The sequence below is a fragment of the Macrobrachium rosenbergii genome, chromosome 37 (genome assembly GCF_040412425.1).
Source record: "Macrobrachium rosenbergii isolate ZJJX-2024 chromosome 37, ASM4041242v1, whole genome shotgun sequence".
In the NCBI taxonomy this organism is placed as follows: Eukaryota; Metazoa; Arthropoda; class Malacostraca; order Decapoda; family Palaemonidae; genus Macrobrachium; species Macrobrachium rosenbergii.
Window position 1 is genome coordinate 16,868,215 of NC_089777.1, and position 18,322 is coordinate 16,886,536.

At 35.1% G+C, this 18,322-nt stretch overlaps 1 protein-coding gene across 1 annotated transcript in view; it reads left to right on the plus strand.

Annotated features, from left to right (window-relative positions):
• The first annotated feature begins 13,713 nt into the window (after positions 1-13,713).
• Positions 13,714-18,322, plus strand: part of LOC136825358 (organic cation transporter protein-like) — a 93,786-nt gene continuing 89,177 nt past the window's right edge. Inside the window, exon 1 of the mRNA XM_067081615.1 lies at positions 13,714-13,884. The gene's annotated coding sequence lies outside the window, so the exon portion shown is untranslated. The remainder of the gene's footprint in view (positions 13,885-18,322) is intronic.

Consider the following 18,322-nt stretch of genomic DNA (forward strand, 5'->3'; position numbering starts at 1 on the left):
AGCTAAGGTGAGCAACAACATTTTGGTTTGTGTTTTATTGAAATGGTTGGTTTACCAGTTCCTATATTAGCATTTGGTTAGGTTAACCATTTTTTATTCATGATGGTCCAGTGTTTTTTGGTTAATTTAGTGCAGTCGATCCCTGGTCCCCTTTTCCTGCCGAGAGTGACCAGGTTTGCTGAACAGCAATACCACGAATATGCAGAAAATGTGCCTCTCTGTCAAAACTTCTTGATTCCTCACTCCGTTGGATTGTGGAACAGTCTCCCTACTGAAGAGGTCAGGAAAGTCTCTTCGTATTTTATACTTTACTTACATTTTTATCTATTTGTTAATTAATTCTTTCATTTATTTTTTCTCCTCAGTTACTGAGAACTTCTTTCTGTATTTCCTATTACGTTTTGTTACTTCCTTCTTCTCCCAAATGAACGACATATTCTTTGGAAGCTTGAATTTCAGGTCAATGACCCCTTTGATAGGCTTGTTCCATTAATATTATTCATCTTCTGAATAATAATAATAATAATAATAATAATAATAATAATAATAATAATAATAATAATAATTGAATTGAATATAAAATTTAGGCCAAAGGCCAAGCAGTGGGACCTGTAAGGTCATTCAGCGCTGAAACGGAAATTGAGAGTGAAAGGTTTGAAAGGTGTAACAGGAAGAAAACCTCTAAGCAGTTGCACTGTGAATCAATTGTTAGGAGAGGGTTGAGGAAAGTAAGATGGATTAAAGAGAATATGAAAGGAGGTACAGTAAAATGAACGAAAGGGGTTGCAGCTAGGGGCCGAAGGAACGCTGCTAAGAACCTCAAGTAAGCACTGACGGCACTAACCCCCTTCGGAGAATAATAATAATAATAATAATAATAATAATAATAATAATAATAATAATAATAATAATAATAATAATAATAACCCTTTTACGCGTTTCTTCTCCATTCCGGCCTGGGCAGGAAAAAGGGTGATAGTTTTACCCTCCAAACGGCCTTTGCTTTTGAGTGAATTTACTTAAACAAAAGATTAGGAAACAAATAATTAGGTCAGATTCTCGTTTTGTTAAGTAAAGTATATCATATTTTTTTATTTTCAGTTTTTTATTTTTTATTTTCTTTTTATTTGTTCGTTTCTATTTGTTTGGTTTACTTTTTTTCAATACATTATTATGCATTTCTGTCTTTTGTGTTTTTATGTTTTTTTTTTAAGATTTATTCACCTTTATTCACATTTATTTCAATTATTATTCATAATTTTTTTTATCCTATTTATTCCTTTGAAGTCGAAAAATGTTTACGAAACTTGGTATCCTTGCCCCAATAAGACAGAGAAAAAGAGAATGGCTCTCTCTCTCTCTCTCTCTCTCTCTCTCTCTCTCTCTCTCTCTCTCTCTCTCTCTCCTCCTGTCACAACAAGAGAGAAAGGGAAAGGAACAAATGAAGGAGAAAGAGAAAAGAAAGCAATTTCCACTTTTGCTTTTCAATAAGAAGCTCTTGCAATAACCTCTCTCCCTCACCCACCCCAACCTTCTCCCCTACCCCAGGGACCCACACCTGTCACCAAGCCCAAAGGATCATAAGCAGGAAAATAATTTTTCTCTCTCTCTCTCTCTCTCTCTCTCTCTCTCTCTCTCTCTCTCTCTCTCTCTCTCTCTCTCTCTCTGTTTAAATGAGAATATTACTCAAATGATGAAGATAAAATAATATTGAAAAAATTCTCTGTCTCTCTCTCTCTGTCTTTAAATGAGAATATTACTGAATGATTGAGCTAAAATAAGTTTAAACTCTCTCTCTCTCTCTCTCTCTCTCTCTCTCTGTTAACTGAGGATAATACTGAATGATCGAGCTAAAATAAGTTTAAACATTCTCTCTCTCTCTCTCTCTCTCTCTCTCTCTCTCTCTCTCTCTCTCTCTCTCTCTCTCTCTCTCTCTCTCTCTCTCTCTCGGGGAAAGCCAAACAGGTGCAACATCCCAAATTTAAATTCATTTGGTCTGTTTTCGATCGTCAGCAGGAGTAAAAGATCCCAAAATGAACCGGAAGAAGCCTTAATTTTATCGGCTTGTTTTTCTTGCGTCGCTTCCTGTCGAGGTCTGTCAAGAAGTCTGTTTACTTCCAATGCCTCGCTCTGTCGTTCTCTGCAGCCTTTGTTTAAATGTCCAAAGATATGATTTATTTTGTTTAAATATCCAAAGATATGATTTGTTTCCATCCTACATGAATGCTTATTAATGCAAAGATATGACTTATTTTGATCATATGTTAATGCTTATTAATCTTTCAAATCAGGGAATGATATTGATGTAGATATTTGTAGCTAAATCTTTCTGTTCAGAGAATAATATCGACGTATGATTATTATTATTATTATTATTATTATTATTATTATTATTATTATTATTATTATTATTATTATTATTATTATTATTATTATTATTCGAAAGGTGAAATCTATTCATATGGAACAAGCCCACCACAGGAGCCATTGACTTGGAGTTCAAGCTTCCAAAGAATATGGTGTTCATTAGGAAGAAGTAAGAGGAGGTAAAGGGAAATACAGAATGGAGAGATCTCACTTATTAAGAAATAAAAAATAGATTAATAGATAAAAATGTATTAACATGCAAGCAGAATAGCATTAGGGTAGTTCCAATTGCAAGACATCTTCAGTAGGGAGGCTGTTTCGCAGTCCAACGATGTGAAGAATAAAGAACCTCTGGGAGGCTGTTCCACAGTCCAACGGTGTGAGGAACAAAGGTCCTCTGGGAGGCTGTTCCACAGTCCAACTCTGTGAGGAATAAAGGTCCTCAGGGAGGCTGTTCCACAGTCCAACTCTGTGAGGAATAAAGGTCCTCAGGGAGGCTGTTCCACAGTCCAACTCTGTGAGGAATAAAGGTCCTCAGGGAGGCTGTTCCACAGTCCAACTCTGTGTAAAGGTCCTCAGGGGCTGTTCAACAACTCTGTGAGGTAAAGGTCCTCAGGGAGGCTGTTCCAACTCTGTCCATAAAGGTCTCAGGAGGCTGTTCCAGGAAATAAAGGTCCTCAGGGAGGCTGTTCCACAGTCCAACTCTGTGAGAAATAAAGGTCCTCAGGGAGGCTGTTCCACAGTCCAACAGTGTGAGGAATAAAGGTCCTCAGGGAGGCTGTTCCACAGTCCAACTCTGTGAGGAACAAAGGACCTCTGGAACTTTGGAGATGTTCGACAGCGGGGCCAGCGAGGCCCATTTAATGCAAAATGGTGCTGCTATTCACCAAATCTGGTCACTGTGGGAATGGGGATGTGGATTGGGGGTGGGGGGGAGAATTCCTCAAAACGGCAAAAACGGATCCGCAAAAAAATCCAGGAAAATAAACGGTTGAATAGCGTCTCCTCGCCGATCCGGAAAATAAATTTCCGGATGAGAATGCAAGTCTAATGCGCGGATAATAACGCACGCCGCGTAAGAGACCCGCCATTTTGGAGACCGGATGAGATTGCCTTATTCGCCTGAGGAAAGAAAAATAAGGACACGCAACTGTAAGATAAATGGAAGACTCGAGACTTAAAAGGAGAGAGGAAAAAGAGGAGGTGAATTTTAGATTTTCCATTTCGGGGTTAAAAGGAGATGAAGTAAATTTTAATGATTGGGGATTACCCTTTATTATTATTATTATTATTATTATTATTATTATTATTATTATTATTATTATTATTATTATTATTATTAGAGAGAGATTATTATGAGAGAGAGAGAGAGAGAGATTTCACTCATGATGCGACAAAAATAAGTTTCGACAGAGAGATCAAAAACCACATTTTAACCTGTAATGCAGAAATAAATTCTAGTAAGAGAGAGAGAGAGAGAGAGAGAGAGAGAGAGAGAGAGAGAGTGAGAAGAATTGTCTCTCCCCTAAGACGAGAGGAAACGTCTCCACCAATATCTAAAAGATTATGAGATAAAGCAGAATAAATAAGGAGAATGAGAAAGGATCATCTCATGGTTTGTGTACCATAAAGATAGAAACTAGAGAAAAAAGAGGAGAATTTAAGATTGTTTTGTACATAATTAGGAAAAAGATTATGTTAAAAACCTTGAAAGAGAGAGAGAGAGAGAGAGAGAGAGAGAGAGAGAGAGAGAGTTTGTGTCTAATCTCTCTCAAAAAACTCTCTCTCTAAACTGAAAGAGAGAGAGAGAGAGAGAGAGAGAGATCTCCGCCCTCTAAATGAGATCTCCTCTCTCTCATCTCGGTCCTTTTGATTTATAAAAAATTGGAGAATTTAAGATTGTTTTCACTTTAGGGAAATAGATTATGTTGGGAACCTTGACTTCCTCTCTCTCTCTCTCTCTCTCTCTCTCTCTCTCTCTCTCTCTCTCTCTCTCTCTCTCTCTCTCTCTCTCTCTCTCTCAGCTTATAATTACCTACGTTATGGCGTATGCAAACATGGCCTCCTCTCTCTCTCTCTCTCTCTCTCTCTCTCTCTCTCTCTCTCTCTCTCTCTCTCTCTCTCTCTCTTACCCTGGCGATCTCTCTCTCTCTCTTTTCAGTTGATATTTGTAGGGTTTTTTTTTATCGTAGGGAAATAATGTACACAAACCTCTCTCTCTCTCTCTCTCTCTCTCTCTCTCTCTCTCTCTCTCTCTCTCTCTCTCTCTCTCTCTCTCTCTCTCTCTCTCTCTTTCTCTTCAGTTTATAATTGTAAGGGCTTTTCATTTCAGAGAAAAAGACCATATACGCAAACACGTCTTCCTTTCTCTAAGAAGAAGAAGAAAAGAAGAAGAAGAAGAAGAAGAATTAGAATTATTTGGTGTTTCACAGCTCACGATAAGAAGCCTTCGTTAGATGGTACATAGACACGTGCTAATTGCTGAAGGAAGTTTGCCTCTCTCTCTCTCTCTCTCTCTCTCTCTCTCTCTCTCTCTCTCTCTCTCTCTCTCTCTCTCATACACATACACATACACACGCACAAACACAAAGATATTTTTAAATGTTGATGCTTCAGAGAAATGGAGAATTATGTATTTGATTATATATATATATACTAGATATAAAAAAATATATTATATACAAATGAATTTATCATTTTGTCATTGGAATTTAACATTTTCATTTCATCAAGGTTCAGTTTCCTCTTTTTATCAATTAAAAAGTTCTGTTCAAATATTTCTATATTTCAGGTTGATTATAGATCTATAGCATCATCATTGCACTTCAAATTATCATTCATTCTAGATTAAAATTTCCCTTTTTTATCAGTTAAAAGTTATATTCAACTATTTCTATTAAAAGCCTTTACAAAACCTAACATTTCTCTTATATTTGTAACATTCCTTTAATTGTTAAATAGCAGGTTGATTGTAACTTGATAATATTATCATTCGAGCTTAACATTTTCATTCCAGCTAGGTTAAAATTCCCCCTTATTTATAAATTAAAAATGTATATTCAAATATTTCTATTAAAAGCCTCCACAAAACAGAACATTTCTGTATATATATATTTCTTTAAAAAGAAGTGAAAATAAAACTTTCAGGTTTATTATAGATTTATAATTCTATCATTTCATTTTAAAATTTTCATCCTTTCAAAAAATTCCCTTTTTATCAATTTAAAAGTTATATTCAAATATTTCTTTCATCTCTCTTATATATTTGTTTCCTTTAAAAATAGCCTTTATAATATTATCATTGGACCTCAAATTTTCATCCTTTCAGTGTTAAAATTCCCCTTATTTTATAATTGAAAAAGTTATATTCAAATATTTCTATCAAAACCCTTTTCTCTTATATGTTTGTAACATTCCTTTAAATGTTAAATAGCAGGGTAATTATAACTATAATTTATCATTGGACCTCAAATTTTCATCCTTTCAATGTTAAAATTCCCCCTTTTTTATCAATGAAAAAGTTATATTCAAATATTTCTATTAAAATCCTTTACAAAACTTATCATTTCTCTTATATATTTGTAACATTCCTTTAAATATTAAATAGCAGGGTAATTATAACTTTATAATATTATCATTGGACCTCAAATTTTCATCCTTTCAGTGTTAAAATTCCCCTTATTTTTATAATTGAAAAAATTATATTCAAATATTTCTATCAAAACCCTTTACAAAACAGAACATTTCTCTTATATGTTTGCAACATTCCTTTAAATGTTAAATAGCAGGGTAATTATAACTTTATAATATTATCATTGGACCTCAAATTTTCATCCTTTCAGTATCAAAATTCCCCCTTTTTTTATCAATGAAAAAGTTATATTCAGATATTTCTATTCACAGCCGTTATGGAACAGAACATTCCTCTCTATATATCTGTTAAAGAAAATTGAAAATAAAAAGTATGCACCAAAAAAAAAAATGTACAATCCCTAGTGACATGCACTTTCCATTCCAACAGTATTCCTAAATGGCCTCTCATATTTTTTTTAACTTAAAAAATTTTTTTACAAAATGTACCTTTCGATTTTCAGACGACCTGGAAATAGGGAACCTGACCTCTTATGTTTACGCTTTTATTTTGGCGTTTTTATGTATTTTCCTGTTTTTAGTTTTCTGTAAAAGGAAACTATTGTGCCGGCTTTGTCCGTCTGTCCGCACTTTTTCCTGTCCGCACTTTTTCTGTCCGCACTTTTTCCTGTCCGCACTTTTTCTGTCCGCACTTTTCCTGTCCGCACTTTTTCCTGTCCGCACTTTTTTCTGTCCGCACTTTTTCCTGTCCGCACTTTTTCTGTCCGCACTTTTTCTGTCCGCACTTTTTTCTGTCCGCACTTTTTCCTGTCCGCACTTTTTTCTGTCCGCCCTCAGATCTTAAAAACTAATAAGTCCAGAGGGCTGCCAATTGGTATGCTGATCATCCACCCTCCAGTCATCAAACATACCAAATTGCAGCCCTCTAGCCTTGGTAGTTTTTATTTTATTTAAGGTTAAATTTAGCCATAATCGTACTAATGGCAGTGCTATAGGTACCAGCAACACAGGCCACCACCGGACCGTGGCAGAGTTTCATGGGCCGCGACTAAGAATTTTATGGGCCTTGGCTGAGGCCGCCGCCGGACAGAAAACTCGATTGCGCCGTGTCTGTTGTTTTATGTATGGTAATGCTAGCGTTTGGCAGTTTGCAAGATAAGTTTCCAAAGTAGGTTTGCAAACTGTGAATTTTTATTTCCTTTATGCATATATATATATATATATATATATATATATATATATATATATATATATATATATATATATATATATATATATATGTATATATATATATATATATATATATATATATATATATATATATATATATATATATATATATATATATATATATATATATATATATACATACATATATATACATATATATTATATATCTATATACATATATATATACAGTATATATGTATATATATTATATATACTGTATATATAATATATATATATATATATATATATATATATATATATATATATATATATATATATATATATAATCATCTTACATCCATGATTTCTCCAACAGCCAACGATAATAAATCCACATCAATTCATCAAAATGATGAATCACAGTTGACAACATCAAGACTTCATAATGACCATCCATACATTTTTATGAATGTAAATTAATCTGTTTGTGAAAGATACAAATTAATTATAAACACTTTTTACTTTATGGTGAAATGACAGCGGAATGAACTTAACATCTGGGGAGTGGGAGAGAAAGATTTCTCTTTCTCGGAGAAAAAGAGTATTTATCATCTTTGGGAGAATTAATTTGCTTTCTCGTTAAGCAGATCATCCCTCCTCTCTCTCTCTCTCTCTCTCTCTCTCTCTCTCTCTCTCTCTCTCTCTCTCTCTCTCTCTCTCTCTCTCGGCGTCAGTAACCTAGATGTCGTGACGCCAGTTATAGTATCGATAAATCTCTCTCTCTCTTCTCTCTCTCTCTCTCTCTCTCTCTCTCTCTCTCTCTCTCTCTCTCTCTCTCAGCGTCAATAACCTAGTTGTTGTAACGCCAGTTATAGTATCGATAAATCAATCTCTCTCTCTCTCTCTCTCTCTCTCTCTCTCTCTCTCTCTCTCTCTTTATAGAAAGAACTAAATTTTTAATTAGCATACTCATGAAATAGACCATTCAATCTCTCACAACAATCTACGCATTCCCGCAACATCAACATCAAATAGTCTGAACGTACCCTGTAAAAAAAAAAAAAAATTAAAATAAACTTTAATACCCGCATCAAATCTTGATTTAGTCAATGACGCGACCAGTCCATTCATAAATCAGTACTACGATCCACTAAAACGAGTAATTCGGTTTCAACTGGTCAATTCATTAGGTCGGCCGTGACGCGAAATTGCACCGACAATAAATCTGTTCTGTTTCCAAATAAGCAATTTGATTTCCTCCGTTGAAATTCAGCAGGTTATTGCTTTGTTATGTATGTATGTATGTATGTATGTATGTATGTATGTATGAATGTATGTATGTATGTATGTATAGAGCATATATATATATATATATCTCATATATCTGTATATTATATGTATACATACAAACAAACATACATATACATGTATATATTTTCCTTGCGAATTCGACAGCATCAACAGCAACGGCTGTCGATGTATATATAACGTCATACACCGTCGATTATACATATAATATATGCACAATATATATATGTGTATAATATATATATATATATACATATACACACATAATATATATATATATATATATATATATATATATATATATATATATATATATATATATATATATAGTATCAACTCTTTCAGTTCCACGAGAAATTTCAGAATCTAACCTTCAAGAAGCTTTATAGACAGGCGCACACACACACGCGCCCGCGCGCGCAAGCAAAGGAAGCACGCAAGCAAAACAAGCAAAAGAAGCACGCAAGCAAAGCAAGCACGCAAGCAAAGCAAGCACTATCACGTAAACATTTGTGCAAACGTCACACTGCGTAGCAAACCGAGTAGACTTCTCTTCTTCTGCAGCTAGAGAGAGAGAGAGAGAGAGAGAGAGAGAGAGAGAGAGAGAGAGAGAGAGAGAGAGAGAGAGAGTTTTAAACCCCCACCCGGGAGAAATTAAAAAATTTGTCATAAAACCACCTTAGGAAAAATACAATTTTTACTCGATTCGTTCGGGAAAAAGACTCGAGACCCGTTTGACCTACTGTTAATTAGGTTGCTGTGGAGACTCCATCTGTATTGGGCCGTTTCACCTTATTTTAACGAAGGTTCTCCGTCATCTTAGGTATATCCATATTCCTCGTTTCTCGCCGGGAAAATATGGAGACTTTTCTCTTGGAAATGTGGCCTGAAGGAGACGGGAAATATTAGGGGAAAAAGCGGAAGAAATTAATTGCGTTCGGAGGGCGTAAACAGCCTCCCTCTTCCCCCAATTACTTCCCTCCCCTACCACTGTCTGAAAGGTCCTTTGTTCACGTGAGTAGCTCTGCCAAAATCTAGGAACTTGGTGCTAGATAAGGGGGCCATTTTTGGTCAAATTTTGGCCAAAATCCTGTCATAAATTGATGCTGGGTAGCTCTGTCAAAATCTTGCCGCTTGTTGCTAGACAAGGTTGGGGTGGCGGGTCATTTTGGTCAAATTTTGGCCAAAAATCCACTTGTTGCTAAACAAGGGATGGCCATTTGGTCAAATTTTGGCCAAAATCCACTCATAGTTTACTGAGTAACTCGGCCAAAATCTGGTCACTTGTTGCTAAACAAGGGATGGCCATTTTGGTCAAATTTTGGCCAAAATCCACTATCTTAATGCTGAGTAACTCGGCCAAAATCTAGTGTTCTGGGATGGCCATTTTATCAAAATCCACTCGTAGCTTAGTCTACCCCCACTTGTTGCTAGTCAAGGGATGGCCATTTTGGTCAAATTTGGCCAAAATCCACTCATAACTTGAGGCTGAGTAACTCTGCCAAAATCTTGCCACTTGTTGCTAGACAAGGGAGGGCCATTTTGGTCAGATTTTGGCCAAAATCCACACAATTTTCAACGTTGTCCTGGTAACAATCAGAAGACATACGAAGTGAATCACAAACGCTGCTTCCATGTTAGAAGCAAAAATCGTAATGCACATAGACACATTAGATAGATGAAAGTCTCACTTTTATTTCCATCGTTCTTTGTAATTTCGCCTTACTGTCCCCGTCTTCGAGAAAAGCTGCTTAAATTTTCATTTTGCCTTTTAGGTGTAAATTATGAAAACGTCTTACCCTTTCTATAAAAAGTATGTAATCACAGTATGATATTAGTATAGCATGATGGTAGAAATTGATGCCTAATTATAACATCAGAGATGATAATAATAATAATAATAATAATAATAATAATAATAATAATAATAACCCTTTCTATAAAAGGTATGTAATCACAGTCTGATATTTGTATAACATAATGAGAGAAATTGATGCCTAATAATGAAACCAGAGGTACATTGATATCACTGCTACTACTACTAGTAATAATGACAATAATAATACTAATAATAATAATAATAATAATAATAATAACTCTCTCAATCCTGTTACACCACAACCCATCTGGTAAACAACAACTGTTCCAGTTGTCTGCAAATTATAGATTCAACCAATAGACATCCATTGCGAGCCACAATAATTCACTGATGACATTATGGTCCGGCCTGAAATGCATTTACGACGATATTAGCATTCATTACTGGGAAAAAATTTATTCAAGCATAAAAATACATTTCAGGGAAACAATAACATTGGAATTAACCAGTCTACAAAACTTATTTGCATTGGAAGCCAAAAACCATTGATATGAATTCATGTGAATGTGGTTTCAATCTAGATGATCCCCCGTAAGTGGGTAGCGACGTCAGTGCACCTCTTGCGGTGCACTGTAGGCATTACTGAAGGTTCTTTGCAGCGTGCCTAAGGCCCCTAGCTGCAACCCCTTTCGTTCCTTTTACTGTACCTCCTTTCATATTCTCTTTCGTCCATCTTACTTTCATCAACCCTCTCCTAACAATTGATTCATAGTGCAACTGCTTTGAGGTTTTCCTCCTGTTACACCTTTCAAACCTTTTGCTGTCAATTTGAGCGCTGAATGACCTCATAAGTCCCAGTGCCTGGCCTTTGGCCTAAATTCTATATTCAATTCAATTAATTTCAACCTAGATGATATTCTTGATTGCTGATTATTTCATTTGTACGTTTCTCTACTTTATTATAATCACTATTATAACCTCTTTTATTATATAAATTCTCATCATGAAGCTCACAAAGTCCTCCCAAGCCGGCAACAGTGTCAGCATTCACTTACTGTCACAGAATTGAACACAAAAAAAATATTTGATTGAAATGTCTAAATATCTTGGCTTCTTTATGTAAAATTTTAAGCATGAACGCCGATAAACGCAGGCATTAGAACATTCTCTCTCTCTCTCTCTCTCTCTCTCTCTCTCTCTCTCTCTCTCTCTCTCTCTCTCTCTCTCTCTCTCTCAGTCTCAAATCAGTCTTACTTTCCATTCCAATTCCAATTGATAGCTGTTTATCATGACATCAAGCATAAATACCAATAAACACTGGAATTAAAAGCACCTCTCTCTCTCTCTCTCTCTCTCTCTCTCTCTCTCTCTCTCTCTCTCTCTCTCTCTCTCTCTCTCTCAGCCTCACTTTCCATCCCAATTGCTAGCTGTTTATCCTGACGCCAAGCATAAATACCAATAAACACTGGAATTAAAAGCACCTCTCTCTCTCTCTCTCTCTCTCTCTCTCTCTCAAATCAATCTTTCTTCCCTCCTAATTTAGTTCTAAATGCTGCTTCTAAATTTGAGCATAAACACCATTAGACACAGGAATTAAAAGCAACTCTCTCTCTCTCTCTCTCTCTCTCTCTCTCTCTCTCTCTCTCTCTCTCTCTCTCTCTCTCTCTCTCTCTCTCAGAATGCATTTGATGAAATTACTCGAGGATAAAAATATTTCTCCCGTGCGTTTACTTTTCTAGAGTCGATGCCCCACTATTGCTATGGCTGCAATAAACGTAATTTTTAATCTAAGGAAAGGGATTTTGTATATATATATATATATATATATATATATATATATATATATATATATATATATATATATATATATATATATACTGTATATATACAGTATATATATATATATATATATATATATATATATATATATATATATATATATATATATATATATATATACTATATATATATGTGTATGCGTATGTGTATATACATATATATATGTATACATATATATTTATATATACAAATATGTATATTTATAACATATATGTATACAATTATATGTATATATATATATATATATATATATATATATATATATATATATATATATAATATATTAAATTTAGTTAGATTAAAATTCTAGGGCGAGAGAGAGAGAGAGAGAGAGAGAGAGAGAGAGAGAGAGAGAGAGAGAGAGAGAGAGAGAGAGAGAGAGAGAGAGAGAGATTTTATCTGAAAATGCATAGTACCTATGAATGAAAGTAAGTAGTTTAGATTAAAATCCTATATATACATATATATACATATATATATATATATATATATATATATATATATATATATATATATATATATATATATATATATATCATGAGAGAAAGAAACCTTCCTGTCTCTAAGAGAGAGAACAACGTCTACCCTTGTTGCAAATGACTACAAAAAAAAAAAAGCATGCATTACCTTTTTTTTATTATTTTTATCGTTTCAAAGAAATATTAGTCAAAAGCAGATCAGCTTAAAATAAGAGATAAATAAGCTCATCAATCACTGAATCTCAAAGTTGTACCCCACCTTGCTTATTTTAAATCCTTTCTCTTAATGTATAAAAATATCACTCAATTTGCTAATGACAGATCTGTGAGTGTGTAAAGTCAGCCAAAGAGGATTTAAACCGAATCTTTTCGTTTCAGTTGCAGGATTTATCAAGGGATTTGACAATTTTGATATATTGTCGTGATGTGTAGATAATTGCCATGCATAGTTAACCCAGATCATTAATAATTTTAGTTTTCTGTAAACGAAAATTATTGAGATGGCTATTTGTCTTTCCGCCCTCAGATCTTAAAAGCTTCTGAGGCTAGAGGGCTGCAAATTGGTATGTTGATCATCCACCCTCCAATCATCAAACATACCAAATTGCAGTCCTCTAGCCTCAGTAGTTTTGGTTTTATTTAAGGTTAAAAGTAAGCCATGATCGTGAGTCTGGCAGCACTATAGGTGCCAACAACACAGGCCACCACGGCCGGATGAGAGTTTTATGGGCCGCGGCTCATGCAGCATTATACTGAGACCACCGAAAGATAAATCTATTTTCGGTGGCCCTGGCCTTGATTATACGCTGTACAGAAAACTCGATTGCGCCAAAGAAACTTCGGCGCAATTTACACTTTTATTTTATTTAAGGTTAAAATTAGCCATGATTGTGCGTCTTTCACCGCTATAGGTACCAACAACACAGGCCACCGCCTGGCCGTGGCTGAAAGTTTCATGGGCCGCGGCCGAGAGTTTCATGGGCCGTGGCTGAGACTTTCATACAGCATCATACGCTGTACAGAAATCTCGATTGCGCCGAAGAAATTTCGGCGCATTTTTACTTGTTTATATTATAATAACATCAGTTTATTGAGACGATCCATTTTATTCCAAATACTTCATTTCCACTCGTCTTTCAGCTGGCGTCCCAGAGTGTGACAGACACACACGCACAGACAGATAACAGAGAGAGCCTCTATAAATCCCACCACGAGCCGTAGGATGATTCTAATCACCTACAGAGGCGATAAAGAGTCCCTCAGGATGGCAGGATTGACAGACGATGATTGATAGATTAGCAGTATTTTAAGGTAAGTGTGGGATGTAATATTACTGATTAACTGTTTCTTATTTATTGTTTTATTTTTTTAACGTAACCGTAGACGGGTTTCTGAGTTACGCTAATACGCATTTAGAGCGCGCGCTTGCGCGCTTGATTGTGAGCGGATATGTCATGTGTTTAACACTATGTTTAGTAGTCATTCGCCTGTGTTAGTTTAGCGAGTGTTTACGCATCTGTAATTTTGAAAGTTATTTAATTACACAAATACGCTCTTAAAGCGCTCTTGCGCGCTTGTTTGTGAACATGTATGCCATGTGTTTAGCTCCGTATATGATTCTAAATACGCACTGACTCAAGTTAGTGTGAGCGTATATATTTGTTTTTGCGTAAGCTGAGGAAAAAATTAAGCAACTACGCTCTTAGAGTACGCGCTTGCGCGCTTGTTTGTGAGCAAGTACACCATGTGTTTAACACTATGTTGAGTGTACATACGCATCTGCTTATGTTAATGCGAGCCTATTTTGTATTTACGCAATCTGGGGGTAGGTGCTTGTATGTGCTTGTGTCCAAATTGGGTTGTGTGCCTGTGTGTGCGTTTGGCCCATGGGAGGAGAAGGAGAAGGGGGTGATGTTTTAGGGGTCCCCTTGGTCCAATATGCACCGATTTTCCGGATGATTGATAGCGCCCAGTCCCGGGTGCCCGCTTAATCACGCTCTGAAAAGGAAAGCGTTCTATAACTTCGCTGCTTCGGGGGTAGGCTGACGTCCTGTTATCTAGCCTGGGAGATAAATTGCTCGCTGGGTATCGGAATTACTTTAGGAATTACCACAGGGATTAGTTTAAAAATTACTTTAGGATTACCTTGGGAAATTCTTTATGATTTACTTTAGGGATTATCACAAGAATTACACCAGAAATTACATTAGTAATCATTTAGGAATTACTAAGGGAATTGCATTATGTTTTACCTCAGGAATTACTTTAGAAATTACTTCAGGGATCTTTTAGCAATGAATTCCAGAATTAATTTAGGAATTACTTTAGTAATTACTTCAGGAAATACTGTAGGAATTACCTGAGGAAATACTTTAGGAATTACTTAAGGAATTACTTCAGAAGCTGCTTTAGGAGTTACTTCAGGAATTGCATTAGGAATTACTTCAGGAAATGCTTCAGGAATTACTGTACTGTAGGACTAACTACAGAGATCGCTTCCGTAATTATTTTAGGAATTACCTCAGGATTCACTTTCAGGAATTACGTTAGGAATTGCTTTAAGAATTACTTCAGGAATTACTTTAGCCCGGGTAAATACTGAGGCAATAGATTTTCTGGACAGATACTGAAAGCGCCGGCATTACCTTAATACTTTCCTATCTGTGGTTCATTTTTTTGCCCAAGAGGGGATTGAACCTATGTACAGCTACATCCTACCTGGGCAAGTTATGGATGCAAGCATGTATGTACAAATGTTACACACATCAATATCTCTCTCTCTATCTAAATTATATATGTGTATATATATATATATATATATATATATATATATATATATATATATATATATATATATATATATATATATATATATATATATATATATCCGTAAAGATATTTGCTCTATATTTTCTTTTATATATTTTCTTTTATAGATACCAGAGAGAGAGAGAGAGAGAGAGAGAGAGAGAGAGAGAGAGAGAGAGAGAGAGAGAGATCAGATACTTCTTTCTCGTAAGACAATTTAAATAATTTTAGGCATATGTATATATACAGAGTATATATATATATATATATATATATATATATATATATATATATATATATATATATATATATATATATATATATATATATATATATATATATACTATATATATATATATATATATATATAATGTATATGTATGTGTATATACACACACACACACACGCGCGCGCAAAGGTTTTAATAGAGAAGACTAAAACACCAAAGAGTGGGTTTTGGCAGTCAACAATCTGCCCGTGGCCCACTCAGAACAACAGGCCACCGCTTCCCAAATTACATCATTCCAATTTAGTTTCAGCGGGATCATCCTGTAAACAAACTGTTGTTTTGATTTCGTGGAGAGAGAGAGAGAGAGAGAGAGAGAGAGAGAGAGAGAGAGAGAGAGAGAGAGAGAGAGAGAGAGAGATGGATGTTAGATAAATTTATGGTTAAATGCCCTTGGAGAAAATCGTATTGCATTATTCTCGAAAGCCTGGTAAAAAGATGAGAGAGAGAGAGAGAGAGAGAGAGAGAGAGAGAGAGAGAGAGAGAGAGAGAGAGAGAGAGAGATGCTTAATAGGACTGATGAATAAATATATTTCTAAATGCTTTGGATAAGATCGTATACAATTGTTCTTGACATCGGAGCAAAAAGAGAGAGAGAGAGAGAGAGAGAGAGAGAGAGAGAGAGAGAGAGAGAGAGAGAGAAGAGAGATCCTCAATATAACAATCAGTCTCTTTCCCAAAGATCTTAAATATTCTTCATAGTCTTCAAAGTTATGAATCCTAATCTAACCTATGTTTTTGAGACGCCATATCATTTATTGTTAAATCAACCAATCAGTTAATCATCTTTCCCTTTGTATAGTGTTCCCAATTATTATTATTATTATTATTATTATTATTATTATTATTATTATTATTATTATTATTATTCTTTCTACTCCTTCAGTTTCATTCTTTAATACTTTATATGGGAAGATTCTTATCTTCCTAGTACCAACTTTCGTATAAAAAAAACCTTCCGTATTAATAAAAACCTTACCTGTTCTGTATTAAAAAAAACTTGCCTTCCGTATTAATAAAAACTTACCTGTTCCGGTATTAAAAAACCTTACCTGTTCCGTATTAAAAAACCCTTACCTGTCCTTATTAAAAACTTACCTGTTCCGTATTAATAGAAAAACTTACCTGTTCCGTATGAATAAAAAAAAACTTACCTGTTCCGTATTAAAAGAATCTTACCTGTTCCGCATTAATAAAAACCTTACCTGTTCCGTACTAAAAAAAAAAAAACTTATCTGTCCCGTTTTAAAAAACAGGTGTCCCGTATTAAAAAACTTTACCTGTTCCGTATTAAAAAAATACCTGTTCCGTATTAAAAAAACTTAACTGGCCCGTATTTAAAAACCTTACCTGGTCTGCATTAAAAAACCTTACCTGGTCCGTATTAATATAAAACATACCTGTTCCGTATTAAAAAAATCTTACCTGTTCCATTTTAAAAGCCCTTACCTGTTCCGTATTAAAAAAAAAACTTAGCCTTTCAAATCACGTCTCGTTTTGGGAAGGAAAATTTGATTAAAAGTAATCAAGACACGGCTTGGCGCAAGGTCATCAAATTTGCATTTTTTTGGATAACTCATTTTTTTTGTTTTTGTATTTTTTTTTCTTTGTCAACTTCCTAGTTTAAAGTTTCAGGGGGTTTGTTGAGCCTTACACTTGTCCCTCATTGGGAACGTTGGGGTGGGGTGTCCTCATTCTGTATCATGGGACAGGGCTTGATTTTTTTACAGGTACAGTTCCTGTTTTGTATTTGTTTAAATATGAGTTCACTTGTATCATACCTGTATTTTCCTATATTAGTTAAAACGGTTACTGAATATTTTTTGTTTCCAGCGATTACTGATTAATATATCTTTGTCTCAAAGGTACGTCGAGGAGGAGGAAGAGAGAGAGAGAGAGAGAGAGAGAGAGAGAGAGAAATGATAAATAAATAAAGCTCCCAACTCGACACGGACTCTCTTTCTTGTACTGTTTCTGAGAGAGAGAGAGAGAGAGAGAGAAATGATAAATAAATAAATAGAATGTCTGCTAGAAATGGACTCTCTTTCTTGTACTTATTCTGAGTTAGAGAGAGAGAGAGAGAGAGAGAGAGAGAGAGAGAGAGAGATAAATAAATAGAATGTCTGCTAGAAATGGACTCTCCTCCTTGTACTTATTCTGAGTTAGAGAGAGAGAGAGAGAGAGAGAGAGAGAGAGAGAGAGAGAGATTTAATGAATATATGTTTAAATGCCTTGGAGATCATATTAAATTATCCTCGAAATCGGAGTAAAACAGATTGGAGAGAGAGAGAGAGAGAGAGAGAGAGAGAGAGAGAGAGAGAGAGAACAGTTTACTTTAGATCTGCATTCATTCTCCACACCACTCTGATCCGGTAGCTCACCCCAAAAAAAGTAAAAAAAAAAAAAAAAAAAAAAAAAAAAAACATGCCTGTTTTGTGATGCAAATTGAAGTGGGGCAAAAATGCCATTTGCTTACCAGACAAACAGCACGCTAATGGAAAATAAAACCGGGAAGATTCCCCGGGTTTTTTACCCCCTGAAACGAAGGGGAATAAACCCCTTCCCCTCCCCCATCACAAAAGAAAGAAAGAAAGGGAAAAAAGTCAGGTTGCTTTCTAGAATGAAAATAAAACCGGGAAGATTCCCCGGGTTTTT